The sequence below is a fragment of the Harpia harpyja genome, chromosome 8 (assembly GCF_026419915.1).
Source record: "Harpia harpyja isolate bHarHar1 chromosome 8, bHarHar1 primary haplotype, whole genome shotgun sequence".
In the NCBI taxonomy this organism is placed as follows: Eukaryota; Metazoa; Chordata; class Aves; order Accipitriformes; family Accipitridae; genus Harpia; species Harpia harpyja.
Window position 1 is genome coordinate 42,222,479 of NC_068947.1, and position 16,857 is coordinate 42,239,335.

A 16,857-nucleotide genomic window follows, 5' to 3' on the forward strand; every position below is an offset into this window, starting at 1 on the left:
ATTTGAAGTAACATATCAGATTTTCTAACATCTACACCTTGTTTTACATTTCTGTAATTTCACAAAGTTGTGTGAATGCACAGATTTTTTTTCTAAGCTGGTAAGAGTTAGATCCTTGTCTGACTTAGTTACTATTTCTCACTGTTCCTCCATCCACAAACTACACTGGATTTAAGTTCCCACAAGCAAAACCCGTATTGCAAGTTGAGGCAATCCCACAGAACATGCCACAGCATCTATCCATCAAATTCAACTGTGAGGATGCTATTTCCTTCCACCTCTTCATATAAATCACAGTGAAACAAGAGCTATGAAATATTCCTGTCCTGTATACTTGAAGTCATTTTTATGCTATCTTAAGTGTGGAAGTACTGTTAGATGTCCATGGTATACCAGGAAAGGGTAGGCTTAAATTGTTCCTCTCATTTGCGTGTGTAAAATGTGATAAAACATATATTCATAACTTGAAGGTAAAGCCAGAGTAAAATTCTATTTAAATGCAGGTAGATACTTATGGAAGTTATGGTATTCCTCTGGCTCTCATCTACATTGTTTCACGTATAAGACAGAAAAATCAAAATGTGTCTTGGGAGGATGCAGGGCCAAGTTCTTTGTCATTTTTTGTTACATCACAAGTACACTAGAGTCCACCAAGCACTGTGGGACTGACACGGTCGGACTGCCTAGCACTTAGCCCTGCAAAAATGGAAGCGCTAGGTGAATAGGAACATAGATTCAAGCCTATACAAGCTTGTGGCTTTAACACAGTGAACTAACCCAAGATTTTTCAAATGCAGATGACAATGGCTAGCTGCATAAAAAGATTTACATCTGATTTTATAGCTGATTTCAGAATGTGCTTGTCTTTAATCTTGGGTGGAAGGGTATCAGAGCCTCTGGGGAAATAAAATAAATAAATGGGAAAAAAAAAGGAGAGCAAATATTTAGGTGCCTAGCTCTGGGCCTGTAAAGATGACCAAAATGGAACAGCTGGAATACCCAGATTTATTCTTTTAAGAGACGGCTAAAAGGGAGATCTCTTTGCCTTTCCCTGTTGTTTCAATTTCAAGAGCATATTATTTCATGAATTTATTTCTGGGATAATCAGTGACTGTCATGAATATCTGTAATGAACTTACAGAACCCTTGGATGAATTCAAGGAGCATTGGATCAGTCCCTAAAGTGCAACATGTCTTTTAATAATTGATCCCCTGGACATCTGGAACTGACAAATCTGTACAAGCGGTAGGTCACAAATTCCGCACCCCTATCAATGGAGAATTTTAAGGATTTGGATCACTTTTTTTAAGCCTGAACTCTATATTTAGTTGGCTTTCAAGCTCCCTACTGTATCTGGTTTTCCTGTGGGCTTTTGTTTTTATTTTCATTTGATTTCAACAGATGTTATTTACTGCTATTTCCCTCTGCTTTGGAGAGGATTTATCATTGAGATGTATTTTCATTTTAGTGCACAGATACATTAAATCCAGGCATGAAGCCTGACCAAAACAGCTGGAAAGTGACACTGAAATTAAGGCTATAGAGCTGCTTCTCTAATCTGCTGAGCAGTTTACATAAATGCAGTTTAAATAAAATGAGTCTGCAAACAGAAAAGCTTAAAGGATATTAAATCCTGGCTTTATAAATGATGGCCAAGCTAGCAGGAACCACCCCGTAGTGTGTAATCTTTCTTTCATGTAACAAGGTTATCTGGCCTCATAAGCTTCTTAGGGTAAACTTAATTAAAGCCAATGAAGAGAAAATGCAAAAGGGGAAAGGTAGCTGTTTTGATTTCAGAAATTAAGTATTTTCAAATATATATTTCTGTGGGCTGGAGGTATGTCTCCCTAGTCTTAGTGGGAGAAAGCTTAATTTCATATTTCTTTTTCTTACATTTATACACATGCACACACACACACTCATAGCAAGCAGGGAGAAGGAGGTGGGGGTGAGTGGACATTTCGCTTTTCCTGGGAGATAAGAGCTCACTGAATAATAAAGATTTCCCCAAGGACAGAATATGCTACACATGTTGGCAATGAGTTTGTCAGTGTTCCTAACATTTCTGTACAGCTGTAATTCATGGATTTAATAAAATATTGATATCTGTTTCCACAGTTCTATCATGCAGCAAAAACCTTTACATGAGCTAAATTAAACACTTCTGCAAAGGGCTGGAGACTGCATATCATTTCTTGCCCTGGTGGAAAAGCTCTGTGCCACTCCATCTGCTGTTCCAAACGCCAAACCTCACAAATATTACTGAATGGGAGGGCTGTTGTAAAGAAGAGTTTGCTATTTTTTTGAGTTTCTGTTTAGCCTGGTAAAACATCCCCCTATCAGTTTGTATCACTGAGCTGTTGCTGAGCTACAGGCCCAAGTCTAATCTCAGATTGATGAAAAGCATCCAACATGACATTTGACTCAATCTGCTCATAAATAATAATAATACTACTTTACATTTATATAACCCTTTTCAGCGAGAGCTCTCCCAAAAGGCCTTTTTGACCTCCAATTTATCTATTGTGACTCCCGCTGAATTAGAGGCAAGCATAATGTTCTCCACTACCACGTACAGTGTGGCAATAGCCGCGAGACAAATAACATTCAAGATGAGATTCCAGTCATTTTAGCTATGTGATGCTCAATAATCCATCCCAGCAGAGATCACCTGTAACATTATTAGCATCTCAGTCACTCAGACAGCTGTCAACTGTATAAAAAGCTACCTGCCCAATAAGTGCTACCCCCTTTCTTCCAAATCTGGAATTTCCAACCCTCATATAATTACGCACACCTTAGCTTGACAAAACTTACTCCAGAAAAACAATACTTTTAAGCATAGGATTTTATAATTCACTGTTGACTAAAACCAGAAGTTTCATGAAGTTGAAAAAAAGACGTTCCTGGACTTAGTCTGGATTTAAGGTGTTTGTGCCTCAACCCTAACCAGGGAAACACCAAAATACTGAAGTTTACCACTGTGACACTGTCACATCGAAAAGGTTGCATAAGTCATATCAAAACAGGGCTTTGTTCTGCTTGTAGTCAGGATTTTTTTTCCACTTTGGCTTTTGAGGCTAGATTTTCAAAGGCATCTAGGCATCAAACAATGCAGATAGGGATTTTGAGATTCACGTGCTGTGCCTGTTGCAGCTGTTGAAGCCTAAATCCCATGAATAAAATTGCTTTTGATAAATTGGGAAGGCTGGCTTTAACAATCTGCCAATGCACAGCACCTATCTACACATCTGTCTTAGAAACTCACTAGAAGATATTTTCTCCCTGTTCCTGCTGAAAGCAGAGGTACAATTCCTACAGCCTTCTAGAAGAAGAGAATTTAGCCAACGTGGCATTTTTACTTTTGTGTAAATCTTTTCATTTGTTTAATACAGAGAGTATAGCATAATGTTTTTTAAAAATCTTCAGTTACTTAGGTTACTTTAAAATATCTTTATGGCTCACAGACTGTCAAAGACAGCTGATGACAAACTTTAGAAGAGTACATGGAATACACAGTAATAGAAAGAGAACACACCAACTCCAGCACTTGAAATTCTCAGCTTGTATGAGGGATCTAACCATAAATTCCTGTTCTGAATCAGGAAGAACAAGGACGTGAACCTTGCAGTGAGAGCTCATGGATTTTAGCTATTCTGGCATGATTTTTTATGATCTCTGGTATTATTGTAAAATTTTAAAGAAGCTTCTTCTTAGTCCAGCTTAGTTCTATTCCCAAGATTATGCCCATAAAGCCATTACATAGCACCTTGTTCTTGCAAAGAGGCAAATGTGATCAGCAATTACCAAAAGTAAACAGGATGCTGATCTTATCATATGTTATAGATTGAATCAATACTGTAACGGAACCTAAGACAAAAGTCTAGTGAACCAGTTTTCTCTGCACATCCTGGCCTGCCTTGTCCTTTGTTTTTCTCACCTGCTGATACCCTTGTCCCCACGTCCAAACCTGCAACATTTCCCATTTCTGTTTGGTGTCTGCATATCACATCTTGAAAAGTCAGATATGTATTTGCTATACAGAGACAGCAGTTTTCAAATTTGTGTTTAGACCAAAGCCCCAGGGTAGGGTTACCAAAAAATCTCACAACTCTCTACAGTGTTTCAGCTCTTAACAGCAGACATCCCATAAACACTTACAGTTACGTTAATTATATACTATATGCCAGCTTTGCAGTTTGGCATCTGATGGCGAACTGAAACCAAAAGGTTAAGTCAACGGTTCTGATCTTGTAACCTAAGTCTGAGCTACTCATTCCTACCTTCCTTCGGATGAAGTAATCACATAAAAATAAAGCACTTTCTAATAAAAACAGTAAGTGTTCAGACCTCTGTTCAAGACAGAAGGAATTTTGATAGTTCTGATTTTATGGACTGTAGACTAGGGTAGCAAAAGTATGTTGATTTTCTTAGAGGGGATAGAAATAAAGTGAAATGAAAGCAGATGGATCTGCCCTAGCAGTGAACCATTGGATACAATACTTTGCTTCAGTGAGTATCCAAATTATTTTCAGGTAGTTTGGCACATAGGTAATTTATGTGCTTCGTTCTCTGCCTGCTATTTAGAAGCTGTTTCTCAAGTAGGGATTGTTCTCTGAACTGTTCACCTTTGCATGCACTATTTCACTCTTAACTCTTCTAATATTCTTCTTAAGGTTAACTTAGTGAAGTGAATTCAATATACTTTTTTGTTGCACTTGGAGACTCTGCTTGCGGCTGGGGTCAAACGAAAAACTGCAAGGGTGCTCTTAGGTGACTGCTTGCTTGATGACTGCATGTATCATGCAACAGAGGCTGTCCCAGCCATGATACATTTGCTGTCACTGACCAGAAGAAACTGTTAGGGCACAGTGTCCCGCAAAGGGCAATGCTACCAAGTACCTTTTTTTTGACCAAATATATAAATTATTCTTTAGAGACCTCAAATACAAAACCTGACTTCTAGATGTAGTATATTTCGTTTAATATTTTGGAGTATAAAACAGAAGACTGAAGCACAAATTATTGTCTCAGATGAGCTGTATCAGAAGACTCAGTGTTAAAATATACAGCTTGGGTACCCCAATTTCCTGATCCCACAAACAGCAAATTAAAATGTTCATTTGGCTGAGAAATATCAGACACTCAGCTCATACCAAAATAAGCTCAAGGTGATGGTGATTGAGGAGTGGGTCACAATGAGGAGACAACAATGGTCTCCTAGAGGTCCTCTGTCTCCACTGCAGGATGGAGTTGGGCTCCACATGTCACTGCACCTCTAGCCTCAGCCCCAGCAGCCCCCCAGCTCACTTCCTAACACACAGAGCAGTTCAAACACCCCCATTGTCCCTGTATCAGCAGAGCACTGCTGTTAACCCCAGTATAAGATATATGCTTGAAAGGCTTTTAAGCTACACATGATACAACATATAGATATTCAAGAAATGCACATGGAGTCTGAGAACTCTCAGCTCCCTGGGGATAAGCAGCCCTGGTTTCTACAAAGTTTCTTACTTCTGTAGTCCTCATTGAGACATTTAAAAATCTGATAATATTTTTATCCTTACTGGCATCAGTTCTCCCCTTCATTTGGCAGGGTAGTCTAGGATAGAGAAGCGATACTATTCTTATTGACAGATAAAAAAACTTTACAGAGGAGTTTGCTGGAAAACAAAAGACTCTATCCACAATGGGACTTTAGTACCTGGAAATCATAATGCTGAACTAAGTATATAGGCTCTCTATACAAAAAGACTCAAACACTTCAGAAGACTGTGATACACATGTGCCTCAGTGCCTACAACAGTCCAAGTTTAAAAAAGCAAACAAAATAAAACACCACCCCCTGCAATAGTCAAACAAGCCAAATGTGTATTACAGCAGCATTATTATAAGGAATTTCTAGGTATCATCACCATACCTATCTGGGTTAAGCTACAAATATACCACAAACTTATGTCTTTGGAGAATCCTAAATCTTTCAGAATCATCTGAAAGGCTACAGAGCTGACACTAGAAGATTTACAGAAGAGGATAAATCTTGGCAAAACACTGCATAGTAGTTCAATTATCCTGCTTCAGGGAAATCTAATTTAATTGCTGGAATGCAATCACTTCCGATAAGGTTTGATACTAACATCATTATGTGTCTGTAAATATATCTTCACCAGATGTTCTTTCTAAGGCAACTAAATAAAATTGATAGCCACCCACTTCAAATAGCAAACTATTTGTTGTTACTATTACTTGTAAAGCATCTAGTCAGATGTCAGTAACTAATTTTATTAAGAAAAAGAGATGGTCATTTCCTCTTAAAAAATTCCCCTAGTATTTGTTATTGCAGTGTTCATTTTCTATATAATTCTCCTAGCACAGTACTTCATTACTGTGGGGCCCACTTACTGCAGATTGCTCTGCTGTGTCATTTCCTGGAGGGTGAAATGAAGTCCAGCATCTCATCTCATGCATGTTTGAATGAACTATTCTAAAATTTTATGTTTAAGAATGTTGGGAAACTGCTTTCCCATATTTCCCTAACATTTGAACAGTTTCAATAAATGCAGCTGAACACAGTTTTTCATTGCTCTAGTTGTGCAAAGACACCTTAAAGACAAACAATGTATAGCTCCTAAAGTCCTTTTACACTGCAGGATTGTGACATTAGGTACAACTAGAACTCATGCAGAAGCCCCGTGGTCAGCGTCAAACAAAGTAGGTAGGGCACCAGTTAAAGTGGGGTCACAGAGGCACAGCCCTGGGTAACTGCACAAATACATACTCGGGGATCTGCAGTCATAATGCACCCCCCCATTGCTGGCAGCTACATTCTTCTTGCTAGATTAAAAATCTGGGTACACGTTAAGGAGCCACAAGCGTGCTTTTAGAAAGTATCCTTTGTATAAGAAACAAGCCTACCTGACTCCAATATCCTTCCATATCCTTCTGTTAGGAATATCAGTGATACAAACCTATTACTATAACAGGATTCCTCCAGCTTATGACCTGTATCTGAGAAGCCTTACTTTGTAGTTCTCCTCATGCAATTTATCAGCTTCATCCTCAGAGCTTGAAGTACCTTACTGTCACATTTAGGCAGAATGTTGATCGGGGTTGCAGGTTTCCCGCTTTACAGGATGTCACTATTGCAAGGAGAGTTAAGAGTGATTCATTTGCATCGCTTCTCATTTTCAAAACAGACATCAGAAAGAGCATTTTACACTGTCTTGGTTGAAGACAAGGTGTTAGGCTACATGGAGATTCAGTTAGACACAGGACAGTCATTCTTACATTCTCACGTTTTAATGTTCTCTGATATTTAAGGAAATAAGTACTTAGAGGTTCTGAGTTGCAGCATGGTGGCATTTGGAGTGTATGAAAGCAAGGAATGCAATGCAAGTCCGGATGCTGATACTGAAGCTATTTCTACTGTACAATTCATTGATGAATTCTATCACAAGTAATTTGTATTTATGAAACTGCATAATAGACCCAAGTGGGTTTTTTTAGATGCTAAGCCTATCTAATGTAATCACACTGTAGTGAACGTATCTATTGTTAGCATTAGCACTGAGAATTTAAAACTTGAATAGATTTTTGTTACCTAGGGAAATTTACGTATGTAAATGTAGGCAGCAAAAATCCCCAACCTATCAGTATTGAAGTTTTCTTGGTTTGTATGGTAAAAACCTTAAAATAATTAATCTTCTGTAGGGACACAGTTTAGCAAGATGTGCTATTTTGAAAATAGACCTTTAAGCTTTGTAAGCCTGCAAAATTTGCAAATAGATGAGAACCAACCCTTAGTAAATGAGATAAGGTAAAAAAGTATGTACTCTTTAACTAATTGTAGACTTAATGCCTAAAGATCTTGTGAAATAACTTCTGTTATGCTAGGTATTAATATAAATTAGCTCAGCTGTGAGCATGGCCTCTCTTTTCTTAAGAGCTGAATAGATTTGCTGTGACATTACTGTAAAAACCTCTGGAGATTCTCTGTGGATAATGATGAATATTGAATTAATTTCCATAGCATTAAACTACACTGAAACATTTGACTCCTAGTTGTATTACCTGTTTTGTTCCCACAACCCCGCCAATCAAACTTCATATAAGTCCTGTATCTTCAGCTTAAATATCAGAACACACACCATAGTCATCCTTCTCCCAAATAGCCACTGGCTTATCAGAAGGGAGAAATGGACTCTGCAAGTGAAATTTAGTAAAATTTTGTTTAATAAATCCAAGTGAATCTATGTGAAGTGACACCTGGTCTTTGTCCAAGGATTCACAAAAACCTGTTACCTCAAAACAAAAGTGTGCTGTTGGGAGTAGAAGGAAGAAAGCCCAGACTGGTAGATTTCCACATCTCAAATTACAATGCACAGTGATGACTATTAGAAAGTCTACATCTTCCAACTCTTTCTACAGAGTTTTTCTCTTTATAGTTTAAAAAATCCAGCACTATCTTGAATACCACTGTATAGAAGCACTTGACACTCTTGACTACAATACAATCTTCTCGTACTCAGAAGAAAATTCCATTTGTCTCCCAGAGGGCTTCCTGATCAGAGCCATCAACATCATTTGATCTGACAGCAGACAAAAACTCTCTTCAGAACAACGTACTTTACCTATCTCCATAGCTGTACCTGAGCAACAAGTACATGAGCACATTGATACTCTCCAGAGAAATGGAGTTACGTGCAGAGAACCATGGTCAGCAAGATAGTGGTACACAGGTACAGAAGGGGATTAAAGGAGGACTCCCACCTTATGCTTCTGTGGGTCACAATAATCTTACTCTAATTCCTATTCCCCTTTACAGGAGGGACCTATGGAGCATTCAGATGAAACTAGAGGTGTGGGAAAACAGGGCACATACAGGGGCAAGGCTGCAACTCCCACTTATGGAAAGTCCCACAGAGCAAGACTAACACTGGAAGTAATAAATCCACCACTCAGGGTGCTAGCTGCTGTTGCCTGTAATTCTCCAAGCTGGTGGAAACATTCACCAGCTTCAGTGAGACCCACTACCTGCACAAACCCACTCATCTCTGGATGCAATTTAACCCAAGTTAAATAGCTCCCAGCCCCTCAATAAGAGTGACCTGAACTGGAGCTTGGTTTCCAAGTGTACCTCACATTATAGAGGTTTTCCCCTTACATAGCATGAATATTTCCAGCACAAGTCCTGCTTTTCTTTAATCATGTCTGAATCTGTAGCAGCAGAAATAACAGATATGATCAGGGGAAGCTCTGGAAAAGTGTCTGTCAAGTTGTTTGGAGTTTGTCATCCCCGGAATGAAACTAAGACAAGTTGCTGACATGAAGGAACAGCAATTGTGCTTTCAGAAAGCCTCTTACCTTACTTGGTGTTAACAGAAACAGTTAAATTAGCAGGAAGCAGTAATTAATCCCCACTGGTACTACATATCCTGTTCCCTGAAAGGCAGGAGATATATTTCAGATAAGATTTTGGAAGCACAACTAGCACAGAGCACAGTGAAAGAGACAGGTACAAAAAGGTATAAGGATTTTGTTTGACTGCAAGATGAGCCTTGCTTCAGCTGCTTTGACTGGATTCCAGTTCACAAGAATATCTTTTCCCTTTAGGTCTGCACCCAAGGACAGGTACAGCTTTGTGGCTCTTAAAATGGACTTGAGATAGTTGTCTACCTTGTAGTTTGTATACTCTTAAAATCCTATTTATTTTTGCAGTGTTAATAGCCAAAGCATCCAGGGTTCAATCCAAACTGCCACAGGAGCCCATGAATGAGCTGCACTGAGCAAAGATGAAGCAAACTTTCTTCTCGTCTACCAATCTTCTCAAAATAGTTCATCAGGATTGTACCGTCTGCCTAAGGCACTCCAAGTCTCTTTAGGCTAGTCATTTATCAGAAAATGTCCAAAATAAGTTACACATTTTCTGCTCTGTGCTGAATTTAACCTGAAATAAGATTTGTTTCCAATTTCTGATTCCTGATAATAGCTAAAATTAAAAAGAAAAACAAACAGAGGGTTAAGAGTAGGGTTATTTTTGTTTGGTTGGTTTTGTTGTGGTTTTTTTTTTTTTAAACAGAAAGATGAAACTTCAAATAGTCTTGAGCAAAAATTACAGTCAACTTTTATTTCTTAAAACTTGCTTAGATTTTAATCTGAGAATGTTTATGCATATGATGATACTCGAAAATAGCTTTCTTAGTGCAATATCTTTATAGGAGTGATTTGGAATATAAGCTCATTTAAGATTACTACATATTGCTTTCTTTTTTAATTGCCAAAAAGCAATGCTTTAGAAATGATGGTTTATTTAATGTTTGTATTTATAAGCCTATTAAGAATGATCTTAACACTAATACAGTAGAAGTGTTAAACATATTGTCCTCTTTTCTTCTGATTTTCAGTTATGCTCTTAATATATCAGGCAACCCTCTTATAGCACAGATCTTCCAAGTATTGGAAGCCATCTTTGACAGTTTTCACCATTATTCCTGTCAATGCTAAAGAATGAACACAGCCTGGGGTCAACAGACTGACCTCTAAACCAGAGGATCTCAGCCTGTGGTGTGCAAACTACCTGCAATTTGTAAACCATCAGAAAGTATTTTAAATGATGGGGTGGTGGGAGAAAAAATATTCCTTATCCATTAAATCAAGGAAAGAATTTAAAAGGAAGGGAAATACAAGTAGCGGATGACTATTTAAAATTTAGTCTAATTTTTATTTGACTGTGAATGCAACTGTGTCAAGCCATACACAACATGGTCAATAGTAAGAACAGTTAATTGTTCGATCTTGCATCAGCACAAGTGCAACCTTGACTTTCTGAGGTTTTCCTGCAGGACTTACCTATTCAGGCTGCATAATCTTTACTACTGCTGAAGGCTTTAATATTATCACATTGCTTTGGTAATCAGTGGAGCATAAAAATCAGGTATTCCATGAAGCTGTTTGTAGGATCACTTTTGAAAACAGAACAACTCTGATTTATGTTAGAAAGTTGTGTTTCATAATCTAAGAGATCAGAAAATTCTAAGTACAAATTGACAAGAAAAAGCTAAGACTGGTGTTTGCTTTTAGCCTAGTTTGGTCAAGCTCAGTTTCTGCATGTGAGTATGTGTGTGCTTTTATCTGCCTCTCTCATCCAACTAAATAACTATTAAGCCAATTTCAGCAACATTGGACAGCGAGTAAAGGTCTTTGAAGTGAGTCTCAACATTCTGGATGTCAAATTTTCTACAAAATTACTGGAAACAGGTAGCTAGGTAGAGATGAAAGGGCATCCGTTACCTGCACTGACTATGTTACAATGTGACCTCAATTCATACTAAGCCTCAGGGAATATACAGAGGATAGAGAAGTGCTGAGTGTCCCAACATGAGAAAAGTTTCCATCTGAACTCAAATCTTTATTAACTGTGACATAAGGAATCCCACCATGGGACTCCAAGCCACTGAGAACCAGACCTCATTACTGCCACTGCCAACCAAACCACTTTCCCAGTTCTGTTCAGGTGTGTTCACAACCTGCATGAGTAATAAAATCTCCCCAAAGAAGACCCCTTTCTCTGCCATAAAAAAACATTAGTCTTTGGGTTGGTGTCGCAAAAAAACCCCCCAAAACAAACAAACAAACAAAAAACCCCACTCCCATACAGTCTTTTGATCTCATCACGTTATCACTTATCATGGTGCAAACTGTTTTGTTCCTGAATCCAAACTCTGGAAGCTGAGAAGGTATGTAGGATGTCACATCTCATACAGTCATACAACGAAGCTGAAAACGATGTAGATACTGGTATTCATGTTCATGCATTGCACTTTCAACTGACTGTAAGTCATACAGCTCTGTGCTTAGTATGAATCTATGGAGAGGAGCTAAGACAAATGTAACAACTTCCCTCCTTTTTTTTCTTCTTTTTTCTCTTTTTAGTTTTCTTATTATAAAGGCAGCTAAGGAAGGTTTAAAACCTGGCACACATTAGAATTGCTCAAACTCATACCCAACTGCCAGTAGCACCAGCTATTTCAGCAGCCACAATACAGACATACAACTCTTTCTCCTAGGAATGCCCTCCACACTGCGAGACAGAGGAAGATATGAATAACATATTGCCTCTAAGAAACCTAGGTCTTCAAAGTCTTTAGGCTATTTCTTGTTCTCACAGAAACAGAAAAGTGCCCTGATTTTTAAAAATTTTATACATTTTTTTTTTTTAATTATTATTTTTTCTGTACTTCCTAATCTTTCTGGCTAGTTAACTAAAATGTAGCACAAAATACAGATGTAAAAACATGAGACATATGGTGTTCACAGAGAGGGGAGCGGCTGCAGAGATGCCTGCAGAGGATGCTGGATGCTGGGATAGAGAAAAGAAAAGGGTTTCAGTAGAGCATTTTATTAACTACTGCTTTTTTTCCTTATATCTGTTTACACTTGCATTTTTTAGAACTTGCTTATCCTTCTTCTAGTCTACAGCTCAGATGCTGAAATGAGTAGGGACATGCAGATCTAAATCAGTTGGCTAGCATTTCCTTGGGATATGAAGGTAGACTGGCTACCTCAAACCCCTTCCTTCAGCTGGTATACCTGTCAGAGTATAAGAAGTACTTCAGCAATGTTTCTGATTTTTTTATTTTTAACAGTCATTTTCAAACCTCCTGGAATACATTGTTTTGTTTAATATCTTTATCAATGATCTGGATGAGGGGATCAAGTGCACCCTCAGCCAGTTGGCAGACAACACCAAGTTGGGTGAGAGGCTTGATCTGCTTGAGGGTAGAAAGGCTCTACAAAGGGATCTGGACAGGCTGGATTGATAGGCTGAAGCCAATTGTATGAGGTTCAACAAGGCCAAGCGCCAGGTCCTGCACTTGGGTCACAACAACCCCATGCAGCGCTACAGGCTTGGAGAAGAGTGACTGGAAAGCTGCCCAGCAGAAAAGGACCTGGGGGTGTTGGTTGACAGCCGGCTGAATATGAGCCAGCAGTGTGGCCAAGAAGGCCAAGAGCATCATGGCTTGAATCAGAAATAGTGTGGCCAGTAGGACTCGGGAAGTGAGACCATACCTCAAAGGCTGTGTTTGGTTTTGGGCCCCTCACTACAAGAAAAACACTGTGTCATGGTTTAACACGATGGTGGAATGTGTCCAAAGAGCAGCAACAAAGCTCGTGAAGGTTCTAGAGAACAAATCTTATGAGGAGCAGCTGAGGGAACTGGTGGTGTTTAGTCTGGAGAAAAGGAGTCTGAGGGGAGACTTTATTGCTCTCTATAACTACCTGAAAGAAAGTTGTAGCAAGGTGTGTGTCAGTCTCTTCTCCCAGGTAAGAAGTGATAGAACAAGAGGAAATGGCCTCGAGTTGCACCGGGGGGGTGGGGGTGGGGGGTTTAGATTGGATACTAGGAACAATTTCTTCACCAAAAGAGTTATCAAGCACTGGAGCAGGTTGCCCAGGGAAGTGGTGGAGTCACCATCCCTGGAGGTGTTCAAAAAACACATAGACGAGGCACTTAAGGACATAGTTTAGTGGTGGACTTGGCAGTGTTAGCTTAGCGGTTGGACTCTATAATTTTAAGGGTCTTTTCCAACTAAATTATTCTGATTACGAAAGAGCCAACTCCAGGTGACACCACTATACAGGCCTGTAGCATAAGAGCACCTTGAGTTTTCCTCAAAGTACAGACCTGCAAAATTGATCCTGCATTCTAGTACCATCCTTTGGTACCAGAGTGCAGGACTACCTCCATTCTCAAATTACTCTCTATAGTCTCAGCATAAAAGTCTACAAGGGAATGAGAGGTCTTCGTTGTCTAACTCTGGCTGTGCCTCGTGTAACAGAAGTACCAACCCCTGCATTATGAACCTGTAATCACTTGGAGTAAAGGAGGAAAAAAATCTGAAGAAAGAATATTCATGTAACTTAAAAATCACATTGTGTGCCCCACTGTCCTCACTTTGCCTTCCTTCCCTGGCGACATTAAGTATAAGCAACCATAGATTTTAACCACCACAGAACAAGGGTGTTAGCATTAGTCTCTGAACATCTTGCCTATGTTGGCTGATGACAAACCTTCTGCTGCTTGTACTTTCTCATTGCTCTTATGCTGCCAATGTTTGATAAAGTTCAGTGAAATCCAGAGACACCAGTCAGCAGTGCTCAACAGCACTGAGCATAATGAGTGATTAACTCAGGGCACAGATCTTTTGTTAATGGAGGCTATTTAAGAACTTAGGTAATTTGTTTATGGAAAGATTGTGACTTGGTAGTATGTGATTACAGTATTTGCTAGGTCTCAGCAGCAAAGAGCCTCTGCCCACAAGCAACACCACTGAAGTAATTAAAAGAAAATAGACCACTGATTCTACTTGATCAAAATGGAGCTTTTGGGACATTACTGCAACAAAATGAGAAAGTCAAAACAATAATAGCTGTAGCAAAATATTTTTGACAACTTTTGTATTTCTGAGTAAGATGGCTTTAACCCCTTCTCACTGGGCATCATTCTTGGGTAATTTAATTAGCTCTGGACAACTGCCTAATGTTCACACCAAGTTTACCCCTGCTGGCTTCAACTGGAATTTCTAGCAGTACCCCTTATTTGGCCAGGTTCATTTAATGTACTCTTGCAACTTACAGCCCCCTCCTTATCACAATTCTTTTTCCTCACGGCAAAATTTTTCTCCAAGGCCCATGCCTTTTGAGCACCTATTTCTTACTTCAGTTCTGTGGGTGGAACAAGGGTAACAAGCACAGACTCAGTTTCTTAAGGGAGGAGTAACTTATTCTTCCATTCCCACCTCAAATTCCATGTGCTTCCCTTGATACATACTGATCACATGGACAGGGTGTGGATAAAGTAAGCATGGAGTGTAACATTTGGAAACTGGCAGTTAACAAGGAATTTATGATGCAGTACAAAGTAATGCATCATAATGCTACCTAGAACTTTTATAAACTTGCTTATAAACTGAAAGAACATAATAAAAAGCACGATTAGTACTAAATACTTATATTCTGCACACTGGGAGAAAAGGATTGTATCACACTAAAAAAAAGCTGTAGGATTCAGTAGTTAGACTTCTTAATTCTGAAAGATACTATAAGAAAGTTTGGAAGTACAGAAATCTAGTTGAGAGTTGAAGTTCTGCTGTCTGTTTAACAAATGACCAAGGTATCTCACAACAGCTTGCATACCTATTCAGAACAAAGTGAAGAATCAATTCCAGTTTATTCATAGGACTCACCATGTTTTGGGAGAGGGCCAGCAGAAAGCTCTCAGGGAAAGCGTGAGTCTTGAGTACATGTCCATCCTAAAACAAGTCAGGAGAACAATAACATTAATTATTCTTGTCTTTTTCTACACATGCTAATTAAAGACTCTCTAAGAACCTAAAAGACTGCATTGCAACATTGCAATTCCCCTTTCTTATAAAATACCTTGATTTAAATAAATATATAGAAAAAACAGAGAAGTCTCAACTCAAGTATAAAACTGGCTGTGACCGTGCTCTCCCCTAGTGTTTGCCAAGCAAAGCTGCTGAAGCTGCACCCCTATAAACAGGGGCAGAAAAGCCACCCTCTTATTCAAAACACCTTGTTGGACACAACCAGAACCACTTTGAGTCTATGACAGAAATGTAAGGGCAAGTTACTGGACTGCAGAGGTACACAAAGAGAGAGCTAAAAAGGAGCAACAAAGCTCCAAGCTCATCACTAGATAAAAGGACCATTGCCAGAGAGCCAAACTTATGAAAGCTTATCTGCATTTCTAATTTGGAACTGAGGGCTTCAATTTGGTTGTTAAGGCTGGGGAATCCATGAGTTGAGGACAGAAAATTCTCTACATCTTTGCCCTGCTTCTGGATTGGGAAACGGATTAATGGGCTTGAAAGACAGCTAAGGCTATCACAGCTGCAGAATAAAAATAAAGTGAGCTAGTTAGCAGCTTTTATCTTCTAAAAAGGCAGGACAAATAATAGAGCTTCACCACACACCAGAAGGCCTTTCACACTGAAATACTGCTGGCTCACTTCTACGGCAGCATGAATGCAAACTGCACAGTGTGGAACAAGTCGCAGTGAGCTGGTGAAGAAGGCAATTAGCGGGAGCAGAAAACTCCAGGCTATTTCCTTTCTTCCCACACATTACTTTAAGAAAGCACCACTGCATGACACATAACTCCCCTTGCTACCTACTTTAATCTATATTCAAAGAACATTAAGCAGGTAAGGCAGGGTAATGTTGCTCACCCAGCAGAAACTAAGTAAAGATGAACAGGGAAGATCCATTCATCCTCTCTTCCAAAAAAGAACTAGAGGGTGTCAAAGAAAACTAGCAGGTGGCAAGTTCAAAACATGTATTTTGTTTGTCACATAATGCCTAGGGAATCTCCTTGGCACAAAATGATATTGATTTCAAAAAATTACCCAGGTTCAAAAAACAATTTGGCAGAAAAGAAGAGGATTCCTCATTTTTATCACATTAATGTCACTTGGAAAACTCAGTTTTGTAGAGCTGAACTAAATGACTCTAAGTGGCTATCTTAGCCAGAAAACATAGAGAAACATTGCAGAAATAATGTTGGCAAACCTGCAGAAAAAATTAGATGCCTGTAAAATGAGAAGATGTTGGTTTTGTTCACTAATATGTGAAATGCAGCATTGCACACTGACTTGTCTTTTGTGTTACTTAGGCTTTGTGATTACACTGCTGATTGATAGTTTACACCTAGTCATATATTTAGCAACTATAGCGAATTAGGTGAAGAGGTCAACAAGTAGGCAGCAAAAGGGGTCAAACTTATATCCAATAATGAAATCTCCATTGTAAATAAAACAACATACAGTGAGATCTTT

At 39.0% G+C, this 16,857-nt stretch overlaps 1 long non-coding RNA gene across 1 annotated transcript in view; it reads right to left on the minus strand.

Annotated features, from left to right (window-relative positions):
* LOC128144999 (uncharacterized) overlaps positions 1–16,857 on the minus strand; it is a 211,599-nt gene that overhangs the window by 71,794 nt on the left and 122,948 nt on the right. The window contains exon 3 of the long non-coding RNA XR_008236279.1: positions 15,247–15,312. This is a non-coding gene — a long non-coding RNA (uncharacterized LOC128144999). The remainder of the gene's footprint in view (positions 1–15,246; positions 15,313–16,857) is intronic.